This window comes from Taeniopygia guttata, chromosome Z (genome assembly GCF_048771995.1).
Source record: "Taeniopygia guttata chromosome Z, bTaeGut7.mat, whole genome shotgun sequence".
Classification (NCBI taxonomy): Eukaryota; Metazoa; Chordata; class Aves; order Passeriformes; family Estrildidae; genus Taeniopygia; species Taeniopygia guttata.
Genome location: NC_133063.1, coordinates 28435230 through 28453258, shown reverse-complemented (window position 1 = coordinate 28453258; position 18029 = coordinate 28435230).

The window sequence follows — 18029 nt, the reverse complement described above, 5'->3', positions numbered from 1 at the left end:
CCTAGTCCACTTGGTTTGCAGTCAGGGTTAGTTTCTAACCTCTGCAGCATTCAAATTCAAAACATATAAGCAATTTTGTCCTACAAAGTTGTCCTGTTCTAAAAAAAGTGTAATTCAGCATTTTGGCTTTAAGCCATTACTATCTGCTCTTTTTACCTGGAGTTTTTCAGAGTACTTTACAGAGTTGTTCTAGCAAATCATATTTGACAAAGAAAATTAATGTTATGCTTTGCATCTAAAAGATCACAATTACTGTTTCCACTGTGACCACCCTTTTTTTTCATGAACTGCATGTGCCCTAGGAAACATTATTGTTTATAAAAAATTGGTGACTTATTTTTAAAGATGTATTCCACTTGTAATGTGGCTTTCATGAGCTGCACCTGCTCCAGCTGTAGAATCATTGATCAATCATGTGTGCAGAGACAAATACTTTCCACAAAAAGTGCATAAAAAGGTAGAGCAATCAGACAATTTCCTTTTGAAAACATGATCTGTGCTTCTGGACTTGCTCATGAATACCTCAGCTGGTATTGTTCAAGCAAACTCACAAATAAATTGGCTTTTACTGTTTAGCCCAGGCAATAATTCCTTTTCAAAGTACTTCAATTTCATTTAGTCTCTGGTTCAATTCTGTGCTGACAGTTTGCATTAACGCAGCAATGTGTTAATTGAACATAAACCACAATACAAATGCAACATCTCTGTCTTGAAATTAATAAGCTTCATTTATAAATTACATCATGTATTTTATTGTAGGAATAATTTACTGATGGGGAATTTTATGCTTAGCAGTGATTAAGAAACTGTGCAATTTACAGCAGAAACAAACAGACCCATACAAAATGGGTAATGAAATGTGTGTAGACATATATAAATTTGTTGATATGAAACACAAATTAAAAATTTAAATTCTTCTGTAATATAAGGCAAAGAAGAAGGGACTTTTCTTATTACTATCCCTCAAACTGATGTGCAACCCAATAAAAGATCCAAATGTATAGGAGGATTTGCTTTATATAAAAACAAACCCTTTCAGTAGATTGAAGAATCTGTTTCAGCCAGTAATAACACGTGTAATGTATATGGTGCTTTGAACCAAATGTTTCCATTATAACTGAAAGCCCATTTGCAGCGACAGCAGCAGTGCCTGGGTGTGATCAGTCATAGTGTCGCCCTAGCATACGATAGCTGCTGCAGAGCAGGAGCTCGGGCATATGCTTCGCCAGAGCTCTTCAATATTACTCCCAAGCAGCGGGGGGAAACATTCAGTGCACCTTGACACTGTGAGTGTGGAAAGCAGCATAAGTTCCTGTGATTTGCTTGGCAAGTGCACTAAGAGCTGGTACATGTTTTTAAAAGTTAAGTTGCCACACCGAAACTTACTCTTGGTTTATGATTTATTAGCACGTCTCTCATGTTTTCTCTCCTGATAACAGCAAAATCAGGAGACATTCCTCATTCTTCCCCAATTCTTTCTTCTTTTTAGAGGTTTGAGCAAAAACCACTTATAAACAGAGGTTTAGGAAGAAGCCTTTAAGTTTTTAATATGAATGAAGGAAAGCCTGCACCTGCATTATTGACCTTAAATACTGTTAGCTAATGTAGTGCAAAGGCATTCAGCAGATTTTTCACACCATCGTTTTCTGGGCAGCATTCCAAAACATAGCAGGAGTTTGAAATGACCCCAAGTTTGTGAATGTGAATGGAGCCATTGTAGGGTAATAGTCTTTCCCAAGCTTAAAGTTACATTAACTGGCGTAGACTGAACTAAGGATTTTTTTTCTAAATTAGACGCTTTAACTTCTTATAAAGTTATTCTTCTGTAGGTTTGTTTTGGTTTTTTTTAGTTTTTGGGGGGGGGGGGTTGGTATTGTTTTTTTGGGTTTTTTTTTTGTTTTTTTTTTTTTTCTTCCCAGTAATGCACAATGAAACCATTCCTAGTTTGTCTATGCAAGAAAAGTCTGCAATGGCTTGACAGATGCAAATATAATAGTGCTCTCTTTGATCAAAATTAAGAGATCATTTTAGTGCTCAGGTTTTCAGTATCACATTTACACCCCTTAGATATAAATTTGGTGTATGGCTTTGCTAATGTCCTACAGTACATTATCAAAAAACATGTCGACTGTGGGGAACTAACACACTTAGGGCTGGAACAATGACATTTAATTGCAAAGCTCTCTACAAAATAATCATTTGAACTATTGTCTGGAACCTGTAAAGAATAAAAAAACATCTGGGTTGATGCTCTGTGTTCTTTAAAAGCCCCAGCTGCATGGACTCTGTAAATGAGGGGGGTTGCCTGCTCAGCATGATTCGCATGCCATATCTGCATCCCTAATTTTGTATTTTGGAGTAGTGCTGAATCCAAGCTCTGCAGCTGGGGATCCCACAGAATCACACTGGAAGCCTGTCAGCATAATTTCACAGAAATCATTATTCTTCTGTGAGATGTGTTAGTATGATCAGTTCAGTAGCTACCGTGAGAATACAGTCCCACAGAATGGCTGTACTGCGCCACAGTGTGTACTATATTGTTTAAGCAAAAATTAAAAAAAAAAAGTTTCTTTGTTAGAGTTAAACACTTTTTTTTACAGTATTAGGACTTGTGGAGAAAGAAGGTATCCCTTTTTGAGGTGATGAAAGGCTATTTTTATAACAAAGTCATAACAAACTTCTGGTAACTGGAGATGCGTAGGCATGTGTGAGGAGTAAGACCAGAGGAGAGTCTCCTCTTTATCTAAATCATGTCTAAATGAAAATAATGCCCTTCATACTACACAGTGTTAAAACCACTAAGTTTTTGTAGTTCAGGCTATTAACATTTTATGGAAAAAATTATAATGTCTATGAGAGTAAAATGGTATTTTAATGCTTGCTAAGTTTTCTTACTTTTCCTGCTTGTAGCTGAAAATCAGAAACTAGAATTAGTTGGATTCCTAAAACAATTACATTTGTCCTGAAGCCATGACTGAGTTTGGTAACCCAGTGAGAAGGGTGCTTCTGTCACAAATACATAGGAGGCCCTCAGCCTGTCAAGCAATTAGGTGGACCTGAATAATCCTATGTAATTAAGTTTCTTACTGCATAATTATCTTTATTTTAAATGTGTCTTTTGATGAAACATCTGTTCCCTGCTCTATATTTGAAAATATATACCCATACACATGATGGAAATGGTGCTCATGAGGCCATCATACATGGTGCTGCTTCTCAGTTCCTTGGCGACAAATGTTGTAATTTGCTCTGTCTCTGCATGCAAAAGGCAGGTGTTGTCACACCCATGGCCTGCTTTGCCTGACCTCCACGCTCGCTGCAGCTGCCTTTCACATTGTTACCCAGAGAAATAACTCTGTTTGAAAACCCGGCTGAGGATCATCACACGATAAGGTGGGGAAGTCCATACTCTCCCAGTCAGAAGGACTGTCAGAACCGCTGGAGGTGGCCCTGACAATGTACTAGGCAATAAAAGATTTTAAAAAAGTCAAAAGCAACAACAAAAATATCAGCCCCAATACCAGAATTTTTGTTTTTCTCTGACATCAAATACTGCTTGGCTGCTGCTACAAAGAAGGCTGTTAAATATCTATTAAACATGGTATCATTTCACAGAAATTCGTAATTTACATATGCTTTTTTTTACAAGCTAAAATCTCTATTAAATAGAAGTACCTTCTCTTACTGTTTTATAAAGCAGAAAGAATTTCTACTAAATGTAGAAATTATTTTCCTCCTGGTCTTATATAGTACATTTGCTACTAACTGTGAATTTTTACAGTTAGTTTCTATTTCTTTTCATCAAAATCACATTGAATTGGTGCTTGACAACTCTAAAGACCATGGTGGGAGTTTCCATTTACTCTCTTTGACTCTAAGCTCAGGAATGCATCCTTAGGCTTCTTAGAACTATAAATATTTTTAGGTACGATTTCTGCAGACCACCAGCCACAGAGATGTCTAGGTCTCACTAATTGTCCTCTCTTCTTCATGTGATATTTGTATCTGTATCTATAGGAGGAGATCATGTACAAGCCCTAGAGAAGCCTATTTTGCAGTCTCATGGGTCCCATGTTCAAGAGGGTAAATTATCCACTTTCTGGTTAAACAGACAGCATAGGTACGCTGGCACAGTATAGTTCACAGTCAGATTCAAGGTCTTTAAATTTGAGCCTCTCTAGTAAAAATTACTAAAGGCACATCTGTTAACTTCCATAGGAGATGGACTAGATTCTTATTTTTCAGTACTACACCAGTACCTACTTTTATACTGGGCTGGAGTGTGGAAAGACTCAGAGCAGCGGAACACTGTGCTTGGTGATGGCAGAATCATAAATACAAATGATTGCTCCTGGATTCTCACTTACCTGCTCTGCTACCACACAAACCTTCTTTTAATTATCCATCTAATTGTGAAATAGACCACACTACTGAAATCTCAGTTTGATGGCTCTTTTTGCTATTACATGACAAATAGTTGAGAGAGTTTAAACTTGCATAACTTTTTCTCGTCAGCACATCTAAATGAGCTGTTGAAAATAGCCTGGGGAGGTACACAAAAAGGCTGACATTCTGCTGTATTTGGAGTTCCCAGGCACAGCCTTGGCTAAATTTTGGAAATCTTCTGTAAGGAAAGAGTTCTAAGAAGCATCCTGTCAGCAGCCCTAATTACTGTCATGTATCTGATTTTCAAAACAAACTCTGTTGTAGGAATTCTGTGGCAAACCATTTGGTCTGAGTTTTCAGAATTTCTGGACCTCAATTTTTCATGACATTGCTTACTAACACCACTGTGTATGACTTTATGCCTAGCGTTTAAGGCAGGGTATTGTCCAAGAGAAGTCTGGAGGCACTGTTGAAGAGAACAGAGTGGGATGACCAGCTGTGTGTAAGAGTCTGAGGTCTCTGACACATTGAGGAGCTGTCTGGCCCACACCACACCCAGCAAGCGCTGATCATCATACCTTGGCCCTTTCACCTAACAACTGCCATAAATCACTAGCAGCAAGACATGTTGTCTCCTTGCTCCCTTTTTGTTCTGCCACTCAAGAGGTCTCATCATATTCAGGCACCCAAACTGCAGTAATTTCCTAAGCACACAATTTTACCTGGAAAAGCAGATGTGACTGAAACCATTATAGTGCTAATGGAAACATATATTGTCTTTTATTCCCCACTTTGATCATGGTGCCTACTGTTACCATATGTATCTGTGTGTTGCATTATCCCTTTAAAATTGCCTTTCCAATTAGATTTGCCTCTGATTTTTTCATGAGGTACAAGCATAAGGTCCTTCTTCGAAACTTGTAATAGTTATGGGACAAAATATTTGAGAATTCCCTTGAAGAATTTTCAGAAACTAAACAAAAGGGAGAAATAGATCAACAGGAAACTTATGAAAATGAACAAGGACAGAGAACAACATCTGCTATGGGAAGGAATAACCTCTTGCAGAGAGAGATGGTAGGGAGTGCCTGATTGAACAGTGTCCTGGGGTTGCTGACTGCAGCAAGCTGAGCATGAACCAGCAAACACACCCAGGGCTGTCAGGAATATGGCCAGTGAATCACTGGATGGAATTCCCCTTCTGTTCAGCATTTTTTGACTACATCCATATACTGTATTCAGTTTTGGATTGCCCAATGTGAGAAATAAATTAGATTGAACTTAGAAGGCCGGTGATGTGGCTGGGCTTAGGGCACTTGCTCCATGAGGAGAGGCTGGAGGACCAGGCCTGGCTCAACTTAGAGAGGGGGCAGCTCCAGGACTTTTAAAGCAGACCCCACTGCCTATAAGGGGTTTTTGTAGCTGGAGCTAGGCTTTTCTAAGCCTCAGAGGGAGGGTGAGGGACATTACAGTCTGGGACTGGCCATAAAGAAACCTCTCCCCAGAAATACAAATGAATCGTGAACTCTTTCCCGGAAGTGCTTGGTTTGCCTCCTTGGCTGATGCTGCTGAGGAATATATTAAACCAGAAACCTGCTGAGCTTCCTCCTGACCTGAGTTTTCCTCTGCTTTCCCTTGGATGCAAGAGACCTTAATCTGCTGCTGGTTTATAAATATATATTCACTGTTAACCAATGTGATTTTCTACTCAGGCTTAATTTGAAGGAGGGGATGTTAATAATGAGGTCATGTGGTCTTGTATAATAATGTGCTTCTGCTCTAAAGATTTATTTTTTATTATTTATACAACTTTTGCCTTTTCCTGTTCAGACTGTTTTCAAAATGATTAGTGTTGCATGGTTCTTTCATTTCCAGTAATGGGTTAGGGAGACTTTAAGCCCATGTTCATAGCTTTTTCTTTAGAATGGTGCCATTTGTAGCAGTAGATTGTAACTAGGCTGAGGACCAGACCTGGTTTTACAGGTTTGTTTTTCTTCCATCATTGTAAGAATATCCCTAAAGTTAGGCAAATTATAAAGCTGTTAAAAAATTGAGTTTGGAACATAGGTTATTTTTAGACATGAGCCACCAAAATAGAACTTTAGTACCCAAAGATGAGCAATGTGTCCTTCCCAGTATCATACCACTAGTTGGCCCTCCTCTGTACTCTTTGACAAAGGCAGGTCCCAGGCCAAATGAAGGAGAAAAAAGCCTGAGTAGAAAACAAGTTAAGGGAGACGAGTTAAGGGAGAGAGAAATAAAACATAGAAATTGAACCTGGGTTTGGTAGGTAAGAACTGATAATGTCAGGATATCTGAAACAGGATAATGAAGAAGTAAAACTAAATAAATTGTCACAAGGGAGAAAGAAGGGAGGAACTAAGAGTTAAGCTCTCCCCAAATCCCAAAAATGCAAAGTTTCCTATTTTTGTGCTGTAATATTTTGCATTAGCCATATTGCGTAATTTTGTGGTTTTCTGTCTTTTACCTACATATACAGTCTGATTTCATAGTCTTTACAGTGTTGAAGCTCCATAGAGGTCAAAAGGGATGCAGAAAATGTAGGTCTTGATATTTTAAAGTGCAGCTGGGGGTAAATATACTTTCTGTAAGTAGCAAAGATATAGCAGATTATTGAAATTACAGTAATATAGCTCTGAATATGTTGAATTCTTGCAGAGTTTTTAATATAATTTCCACTTGTCAACATCTATTTCAGATGGTTTTATTACTAAAGACAGTTAGCAATTTAGATAAAATGTATTTTATGAATACTATCTATCCATAGTCTTCTCTGTGAAGTACTCAACTGCATAGAGAATTTTCCTTTTAAAGACTTTGAATACTGACATGAGAATTGCTTTACTTTACAATGAAATGTGCAAATTGCATTCCCATTTTTTGTGCTCTGTATGTAAATTGGCTTGATTGAACTCATTTGAATGGCTTATATGCTGGATGGGTGTGTAATGGGTAATAAGCTTTTTTAATCTTCTTTTATGTTGGTTTTTTTGTTTGTTTTTTTTTTCCAAAATGTGTTCCAATGAAAACTCCTTATCATATATTTTAAAAGCCCTCCCAGGGCATTTCATTATCAAGGAGCAAAGATGGCATTTTCAAAAGAAAAGCACCTGTCTAAAAACTGCTCCATTGTTCCTTCTGCTTTAGTTCTGTTCCTGAATCCCCTACGTGTTGGGGTCACTTGGCAAGACCCCAACAGTGTGAAAGTCCTTTTTCCCTAGCCTGGCTGCTGAAGAAGAGGTCTGGAATGTGTGAAGCCGAGTTTTCAAGGTTGTTTATTTTTTCTTATCTATAACAGTTTCTTTCTGACCTGCCAAGGTCCAGCTAGCACAGAAACCATGGCAGTCTCCCTCCCGCCCCAGGCGGCTCCCACATTATATACCCAAAATTACATGTGCATGTTTATAATTCCCGTACCAATACCTAAAATCTACGTCAGACAAGGTGTTCCTACCCTAAAGCAATAGAAAAGTGTCACTATCACACCAAGACATGAGGACAAGAAGAAGGAAGAAGCTAGGGCACACCCAGATTCCTCCATCTTGTACCCCTGAATTTCATTCTAAAAAATCCCAAAATTCTACTTTTCCACTTTGTGTCAATTTCTTTACTACATCATTCAAATCCTTTTTGCTTGTAATTCCTCATAGAAGGTCAGCAGCCTCTCCCACGGGCTAAAATCTAATCCACAGGTGTTTTTCATTTGTTGCCAAGGTTCCTGGGCTCTTTGCCAGGGGCTCGAGTCATCCAGGGCAGCCAGAGGGATGCTCTGGACTCCGACACCTACAGATCAGATCTAGTTCTGTTTCTCTTTCCCAGTTTTCTATACTTGCAGACTGCACATCATCCAGTATATGGATGACATCTTCTTCTGCAGAAAGTCCAGTGTGAGGGAAGAGTGCTGTAACTGAACTAATAAGGCAAAAAATCTTTCTTCTTTACACTGATAAGGATTTGAAGGCACTCAGTAGAGGTTCACCAATGTGGTACTAGTCTATGTGAGAAACGGATTAGGCCTCCGGGAGCAAAAAAGGAGCTATTTTTAAAAATTTATTTTTATGTGATTAGGAAAAAGGAGAAGAGGAAGTAAAGCTAGTTTAAGTCTATCTGTGATTGATTTCACTATGACTTTTTCAGTGTTCACACAGCTACTGCAAGATCTGATTTTTGCTTATATGGAGTGCCATTTTGTCACTCTTGAGGCAGGACAGGAACAGATGAACTCCAATTCAGAAGGCTAGATTAATTGAACTCAACTGATTTATTTCAAACACATCGCTCTTTTATAGAGAGCATCATGCAGACTAATTTAATTGGTCTTAAAGTAAAAACATCTCACCCACTGGTGTGCAGTGAATGACGCACAGTGGCAGAACATATCTATAAACAATGTGAACAACAAAAGAGATAGAGAATTACTTAAATTCCTTTCCAACTCCTTCCTGGCTCTAGCCTGACAAAAACTCTCCTTTCTCTATGACTGAACTGAGAATATCCATACCATTCCACAGCTTATTTAGCAAGTTGGTGGGCAAAGGTTTCTTTGGAGCAAACGGAAAAGACTGTCTTCTATGTGATAGTCTGGGTGGAGAGAACGTGTTTCAACAGATTGTACCTTACAGGTGTTTCAGGTCAGAGCTGCAGGTCTAAGCTGGAAAGGCCGGTTAAGATCCTGCCTCTCTTTGGGGAATTCCTCTAGCACTGTAAACCTGACAGTCAGTAACTTCACTGTGTATATATGCATTTGCTAAGCAAGATGTTCTCTGCAGAACAGCTGGACTTGCCACTCAGTGCCGGAACTGAGCCATTATTCTGTCTCCACCAGTGGTTAGCCCTCAGCCAGAATGGAATCTACTATTTCTAAAGTTACAGAAAAAAATTACCCAAAGACTCTTAAGTTTTTTAAGAAAAGCAAGTAAACAAACAGAAAACTCATGCTGCATTCTTCTCTTCTTGGTTTTTTTTTTTTTTTTGTTTGTTTGTTTGTTTTTTTTAATAGAAATCATTGTTTCATTAATATTTCTCACTAATTAACCCAAATCTCTGGAAAGCTCTTTGCCTACCAGCTTTTTCATACAAGGTTTCTGGCACTGGACAATCAAGTGGAGTATCCACACTGAGACTGGAAATGTAAGAGGGATTTGGAGCAAACAGATAATCCACAAAGGAGGAAGGAGTACTGCAGAGGAACTGATGATGCACCAAGGATGAGGAGCCATTTGAATGGATTAGGTTGACATGGCAAATAGAGATTTAGTAGCAGAAAAGACATGCTGATACAAACTGACAGAATTGAGAAATCTTTCTCATTTCCCATAATATTTTTACTGCCAATATTGTCAAAGGGTCTTAATTAGTGTAGTGCAATGAAAGCTTGATTACCATCCACTAACATTTTATGAAGAAAGGATATTTTGTATATATAAATTTGACTTTGAGATTTTGTAGTGAAAAGGGATTTTAAAGCCACTTGTACCTAAACCCCTCCAAAAAAGCCTTTGAAAGGGAATGTACAGGGTCTACCTTCCTGCCTTTCAGCCACTTTTTTTTCTAGGGATGTGGGGATAAAAGAGCAAGGGAGAGAGAAGGGAGGAAGTTTCTATAACACATTAGGATATTAATATTTCAGACTTTTTCATTCAAACAGGAGTTTTTGTGTTAAAAAAATAAGTGTAAGAGATCTCAATATAGAAAAGAACTAAGTAAAAAACCCTTTTCTGGTATTTCAGAGTGAAAATGCTTTGTTACTTTAAATTCCTTTGCAGTTGGGTGTCCATGGCTTATATTTAATATCTTCTTTTGCTTAATACATTCCTTTGAATAGTCTCTGAATTCTGAATAAACCTTTCTTGTCTAAAAATCATATTATACTTTCTGTGAATATTCTAATTTTATCCTTCTTTCTGTATGTTAGTATTAAAACCTCATAATTACACTGAAAGCTTTAAGAACCCTCTGTGACATGTATTTAACAACCCATTTGCATATTTGATATAACATCTTAAAAAGTGCAACTTCAGGACCACAAAAAACTTCTAGGAACAAGAGAAAAGGAGCAAAGAAGCATGGAAATCTTGATCTTGCTACAGACTGTTATTCTTTGAATGAAACAAAAGCAACAACAACAAAAAATGATATGTTGTAAAAACAGTTGCAAACTGTACTTTTTCTTAGTCATGATCTCTAGCTTTCCACTGGATTGATGGTACCTTTTTTGGTTTTGATCCTTTGAATTTCAGAGTACTTGTGTGTACCATAGGATATTTTGGGTCTTGCTGGTTTTGATGTTTTGTGGATTTTTATTCCACTTGTAAAAAGAGTAATTGAGATTTTGGAATAAAGAAGTTCAGTTCAGCAAAGAGAAAATATTAGAGATTATATTAACTTTAAAAAATTATTGAAATAATGATCTTATTTACATAGTACATTGTGTTAAAAAGAGTGTATCCCCGTTAGCCAAAATTTAGATAAGTAAATATGCAAAAACCTCAGAGATTTAAAAATTAAAAGGTTGTTCTTCTGGACAATATTAGTTATTGTTCGGCATTCTGTAAAATACTGTTTTTATTAGAACAATCTGAAGTATACATCAGCCATCTAGTTTACATCTAATTATTGCAATGACTTCTTCTCTAGCTGTGTTTTTTCTAGTTTATATTGTCATTGGGTTTCCTCTACTTCTAGATAGACAATTGTACCTAAACTTATAACTGAATTATTGATTATTATCCCCAAGCCCCAGATAATATTTTTATTTGCTATTCTGCCCATGATTCCTAAATTAGAATGACCATTCTCTGAGACCCTCATGCTACAAGTTAGTTTATTAAAACTAACTCATGACATTTCAATAAATTATTTCTAAGCTATCTGCTGTCCTTTGATAACACAGGACTGTTTTTGTCTTTGAGTTGGAGATATCAAGAGACAAATGCAAAACCTCTTCCTAAAAGCTCCTTGGGGATTTCCTTTGATTCAATTTTCTTTAACAATATGTAAGGGAATTGCCTGAGAGCACCATCTTTCTCTAATACCTCTTAGGATTAGTTTAGTCACCTCTGCTGTCAGAGCTATCTCAGCAAGCAATGTAAACAGTATTGCAAGTATTGGATAGTAGTAACTGGTGACAAATAGACAAATCCAAAATTTAAAGCATTATTAGTCACATTCTAATTGTGTGGAGTGCTGTGAAAGAGTAAGAAAGCAAGCTTTCTCTCTTTGGGCAGTACTGAGGCCTTGGTATACTCAGAAAAAGAACCAAATCCTCTTGAAAGCAAAGCATTAGTTTAGACCGCCCTTTTTCAATTCTGGATTCAATCCACCCTTTAAGAACTGCACTCACTGAAGAGGGAAAAAGCCAAGCAGGATTTTCCAGAAAAATTCTCCCAAGTGTTTTCACCTGCATACATCTGTTTACATTCATAAATGTTTCCAAAAATAAGATTAGTAATATTGTTTCCTTAAAAAAAACAAACAAACAAAAAACCCAAACAAACAAAAAACGCAGACCCACAATTCTTAAAAACACTTTAAATGCTGTCCTCACCAATAATCTATATGCTGCATGCACCATACTGGCAACCTCTCTACTTAGGATGTCCTGCAATCTCCTGAGTGTTCACACTTGAATTTAACACAAATATCTTAGGTATCCTCTTTTCAGATAACCCCCTCCCCTCCCCTCCCCTCCCCTCCCCTCCCCTCCCCTCCCCTCCCCTCCCCTCCCCTCCCCTCCCCTCCCCTCCCCTCCCCTCCCCTCCCCTCCCCTCCCCTCCCCTCCCCTCCCCTCCCCTCCCCTCCCCTCCCCTCCCCTCCCCTCCCCTCCCCTCCCCTCCCCTCCCCTCCCCTCCCCTCCCCTCCCCTTCAATGAGGCTGCTCTCGTGCAGATTAGTGAAGTTATTTTTCTGGCATTTCTTCGAAGCACTTATAGTACATAAATTTTGTGACCAGAAAATTTATTTCCCAGCAAATTTTTTTTGAGAGTTGGGTTTGGTATATGTTGACAAGAAACAGTCTTTTCCAAGTGTAGGCATAAATGTATAATAAGCCTGGTGTCCTTGTGTAGAACAGGCTTCACACCATCCCTGAGGGTTATACCCTGCCAACTCATTGTGCAGCACTGACTGTTGACTTGTGACAAACAGATTACAAAGCTGGTGTGTTCAGCTATTGTGTTTTGTCTAAGTCCTTTCTCAACCTAAAGCAGTCACTGCAGCAGGGTGCACTAATTGCTCATTTGCTGCAGTAACCTTTTCAACTGGACAGCATCTCATGTTTGATTTTGAATTGATGTATTTTTCCTCTAACTGCAGAGTGCTGTAAGGGACAAAAAACTGGTGGTGTGAATTGCCGTAAAGTGCCTGCAATGTGCCTGCAATACCCTCCAGAATTTTGCTCTAAGAAGAGCTCAGCATGGCTGTGGCTTCTAGGCACTGCATTTGTATACTTCGTGTTCTTGCCAAGATTAAAGCCAGTAGCATGAGTACATGAGTACAGTATTAAAAAGCACCTGTGAAAGAATGCAATTCTCAGATTAATTTGGGAAAGTGTTATCTACTCACATATGACAGGAACAAAATATGATCAGGAGTGGGAGGAAAGGACGAAAAAATTAAATATTTTACTAGTGGTCATAATAATTTTAATTCCTGCTTCTTACATGAAAGTTATGATTTTCATTGTGATTATGAAGCCCCTTTTTTTTCATTAAGATATCATCAAGTAATATATCAGGTTAGCTTTTTTCTTTTATATTTCAATCTTTAAATAGCTGCACCAGGATAGGTATGATTTTCTCTTGCCATGTCAAAGGACAAGAATTAGCTCCTAAGAGCTACTCTTCTTACTAGCCAGAAAGAGGAACTATTAGTCAAAGAAGTTTTCCATAATGTTAATTATTTCCTCTGGTTTAATTATTTTTCCATCACAATTTTTCTGATTAAATTTATAATGTAAACATGGTATTTGTCAGAAGGACTTAGTGTTATCACAGCTGAATTCCTATGAGGGTTCTTAACAGAAACAGCCTGATTCCCTGACTCAGTGGACAGTCCAAGGAATATATTTTAAAACTGCAAATCAAAGTATATCTAGTATGCAAAGAGGTAAACAATTTTTGTCTGGTTGGTTGGTTGGTTGTTTTTTGTCTTGTTTGTATTGAAATTGCTGCAAAACCAAATTCTGTCTTTTCATCCACTGGTGGTGCATCTAAAGAAAATGTATAATTTCCATTGTGTAAATCAAGAGGGCTTTGTTCAGCGACCATTAAAGGCCCCTTACATCCCTCACTGTTGTCTATTAAAGCTCATGATTTTCCTGCTTATATAGAACTAAGCCAAAACTTTCAGCTTTGAAGCATAATTTACCCAGGTAAAATCTGAGTTACATGACTGACTAGAAATGAAATTGTTTTTACCTGCCCTCAGCCCATGCTCCAATCTTCCTACTTCTATGGTCTGCCTGTAATTTAGCAGGACTGTGATGGCCTTCAGACACACTCCAGCAGTCAAGCATCTGCACCATTGCACCAGAAGCTGTTTGGTCAAACATGAGGTCTTAAACGGGCACTGGTTACAGGACCTGCATCATTCTGCACTATTATCTTTGTCATGTTGGAATAGCCTTCAAACAATTTAAAATCTGCAAGTTAATAATGAAAACTATAAAATGTATTTCTATTAAAATGAGACAGCTTTGTTATTAGTTTAGTTGGTTTTAATTGCTTAGCAAGCTGAAGGCTAAAAATGGAATAAAGGAAGAAAACCACAAATATATCCAGGTTTTGAAATTTACTAGAAATTGATAATGGATGTGGAGTAACTTTTTCCCTTCCTCACGTTTACGATCACTATCCTTATGCATGATTTAACATCCTGTGGATTTTTTTTATTGCTAAGCTTTACCTAAAAGCAAGAAGTTATGTGAATTCAGTGACATTTACAGAAAAAGCCCTAATTTGTGATGTGTGTGTTTGGGGTTTGGCCAGCTTGAGGTGTATTATTTTCCCTATGTTTTGATATTTTTCATGTATTTTTATCCAAATGCTAAATGTAGTACAATATTTTTGCTTCAGAAAATAAAACACAAAATTAATGAAGTCAAACATCAAGGCAAAGTTATTTTAAGCCTGCCATAATATTTATATTTTGCACTTATTCTACTTTCCATCTTAATCTACTGAGAACCAACATGACAGAGAAAAGTCTTTCTATTGTTTACTTTAGACATGTACAAGAAGAACAAAGAGACCAATCAAAGATTTAATGAGATCCATCCACCTGTCACAATGTTTCATAGCATACCACTGTGACTGCAAAATTGGGCATTATGATTTAAAATAAATGTAAATTTTTTGTTTGTTTGTTTCTGTTTCTTTCCTTTTAGGTGAAATATATGATCTATAACCAGATGGCCTAAAGATTGTCACTTTTACTTGCACTGAGATTCAAACTAAAAATCTGAAGGTGTCCATACTATGAGATTTTGTCAAACTTTCTGCCTAGTTACAATGATGACGTGTAAACTTATAGGAAGTTATCCTCATTTTTTTGCACTTGAAAAGTATCAACAGACTGGTCCAGCAGAGATGAGGATTCACCAGTAGTTTTGAAAATATGTAACTCTTTTTGCCTAGAAAATGCCTTGCAAGGCCCTGAAAAGTATGCTGCAGCCCATAAATTATCCATTTAACATATTTAAATTTTCACAGTTCTATTATAAAACATAATATTTTAAACTTAAATCAATATTAAAAACATGCCATATGTAAACTCCTAAGGAAGGAAAAAGAACTCAGAAGTTCTGAGTTAAAAGTAGTAAGACTAAAAATATTCCCAAAAGATGAGGTAATTCATTACAAGGAATTACATTTGACAGATATCAGTTTGTCAGCAAGAGTTGCTTCTCTTTGATTTTTCCCCCCTCCATTTACAGAGATGTATTAACTGCTTTGGTTAGACAAATTAGCACATTGAAGACAAGAACATTAAGTGCTTGAGTTTGAGAACCAGCCCTAATTTTGACCCACAATTAATTTAGCCATACATTACAGCAGAGAGATGTAGCAACTGAACACAGGCATGCGCAGAATTACAGCAAAGCAACTCACTGCCATTTACCACTACTATTGAAAATATTTATTTATAGTTATATTTATTTATAGAATTTATCTTAATAAAATGGCTTCTATGCATTAAGAAATTAATCCAATAGAAATGCAATTATTCTGGTTTTATATATGAGATCTATAAGAACTGAACACACCTGACAGAGACGTGTGGAACAGGCAACTTAGCATTTCTTTTCATGGTTGACACAATTCTCCCAACTGCAAATTTGAATGAAGATGTTTTGGGAAGCATGAAGTGGAGCCTGCTTTTTTAAAAACAGAGAAAACAGTTATGGATTCTGTCTTTCAGAAAGCCAGAAAAGCCAGTCTTTTTCATTTCCATTACTGTGCAATATATTCTGCACTTTTTGGCTTTCATGATAAGAAGCAGTGCCAAGTTATGTCTCATCATATGAATTCAGGCATCTTGATTAATCTGGCACATCATCACTCAGTGTGCTGCCTGATCAAATCAGTTCTTTGGAAAGTCATTTAAAAAAGTAAAAAACCCCAAATAAACCAAAACCAATAAACACATGCAACAAAAGAAAAAACAAAACAAAACAAAACAAAACAAAAACAAAAACAAACAAAAAAATCAACAAAACAACCCACCCAAAGGTAATAGTGAGTAATTCATTACCACTAAAAAAGGGCTTCAGAAATCAGTCCGTACTACAGCTATGGGACACTGACCTGCACCTGCCAGCATCAACAAGTCTTGGTGGTAATATGACTGGGAGTGTCCATTCCATTTTATCTGTGTGTGACACACTTGAGTCTAACCTTGCTGGCCATGCTCTCTATTTAACATATTTCTGGCAAAATTACAACCTGTAGCTTGGTACAACTAAAAACAAACCTTTTCATACTTTGGTGTGTTAAGAGCTGCTTTAACATAACTGATTGCAACAATTAGGGGAATATTATTGCATTACGGATAAATTTTTGTTTGATGACATGTGGCCTAGAGCAGACAATGAATTCCCTTCTCCAGCATAAAAGCATTAATCATTCTCTAATAAAACCATGAAATGTTGACATATACAACTCTAATTGCAATAATGACCTCAAATTTGGGTATTGCTTTTGTATTAATCCCACTAGCTTTGGTAAAACTATCTAATAGAACCATAGAACTCTGACATGAATGGGTCTAATTGTAATAATCAATCCAATAATGCGTATTTTCTTAAGTTAATCCAACTAGTCTTCTCTCCTGGTTTAGGGTAAATTTGGGAGAAAACCTCTGGAAGGAGCCCCCAGAAAGCCGATCCACATGGCCCCTCCTCCCACCTGGTTCAGGAAGAATTTCCTCTGAGAGAAGTGGGAAAAAGCCTGTTTATTTAACAGGCAAAGCACTCCCCAGCACAAAAAATTAACAACACCAGATGACAAAACTCTTTCATTGCTCTGAAGAGATGACAAATTCAGAAAGTCTCTCCTGGGAATGGTCACTCTGTTATCAGTCCCTCTGGTGCTGAGAATGACCGCTGCATGCCACAAAATGCGGACTCTTGGTGTTTTCCAGATCCCAGTTCAGAGCACGTTTGAATGGTTCCAAAAAAAGGGAAAGAAAGGCAGTCCAGGGAGAAATTCAGACTACCCAGCTAAACTAACTAACAAGTGAAAAAAGCAAAAGCAAGCAGAAGCAGGAGCAAGAGGAAAGAGCAAGAGCAAAGGCAAAAGCAAAACCAAAAAGCAAAAATCAAAAAGCAAAAGCAGCACTGTGTACCGCTGTCTGTGTCCAGCAGACCATGGAGGAGGGAGCAGGCTGATGACAAAACAAAACTTAGCTTTTCAGAGCCAGTCCTGAAGGCACAGAACATAATATCCAGCATAAACAGGACAGATGACTGGGGATACAAGCATCATAATGTCACCCTAGGACACCTTCATTAAACCTTCTGTCAGGATTTAAAAATTTACTTAGTAAGATGGTATTTTTTCACTAACGTTCAATAAAATCTTGATTTTATAAAAAATTATATTTTTAAATTGAGAACAAAGCCCAAGAACTTCCTAAAATGTTTCTGATGTTAATTAATATGTTGGGAGATTTTTGTGCAAGTCAAATTCATCTTCCTAACACAGGTGTTCTAGTCTTTTAGTCTTTTGTTATTACAATGAGCTTTTTTTCTTTTTTTTCTTTTTTTTTTTTCTTTTTTTTTTCTTTTTTTACGATTTTCTCCTCTCCTGTTTATTCAGAATTTTATCTGCAGTGTATTTTGGTCTGGGAAACCTACAGATAATTTCATTGATACTCAGTGAAATCTCAGGCTTTTTTTACTTTCTTTGGAAAGGAATGATGACTTCTGATTGCCCATGTAAACTTGTTTTGTTTTTTGAAAATAGCAATTGCGTTCTAGAAACAATGACAATTATTACTGTACCTCTGTGAATACTAAAGATAAATCTCAGTGGCAAATTCTCTCAGTTGTAATTGTTATATTAATCCTCTTGGTAATATGAACTTCAGTGCCTTACATCAGTACTGAATTTACCGATTAATATT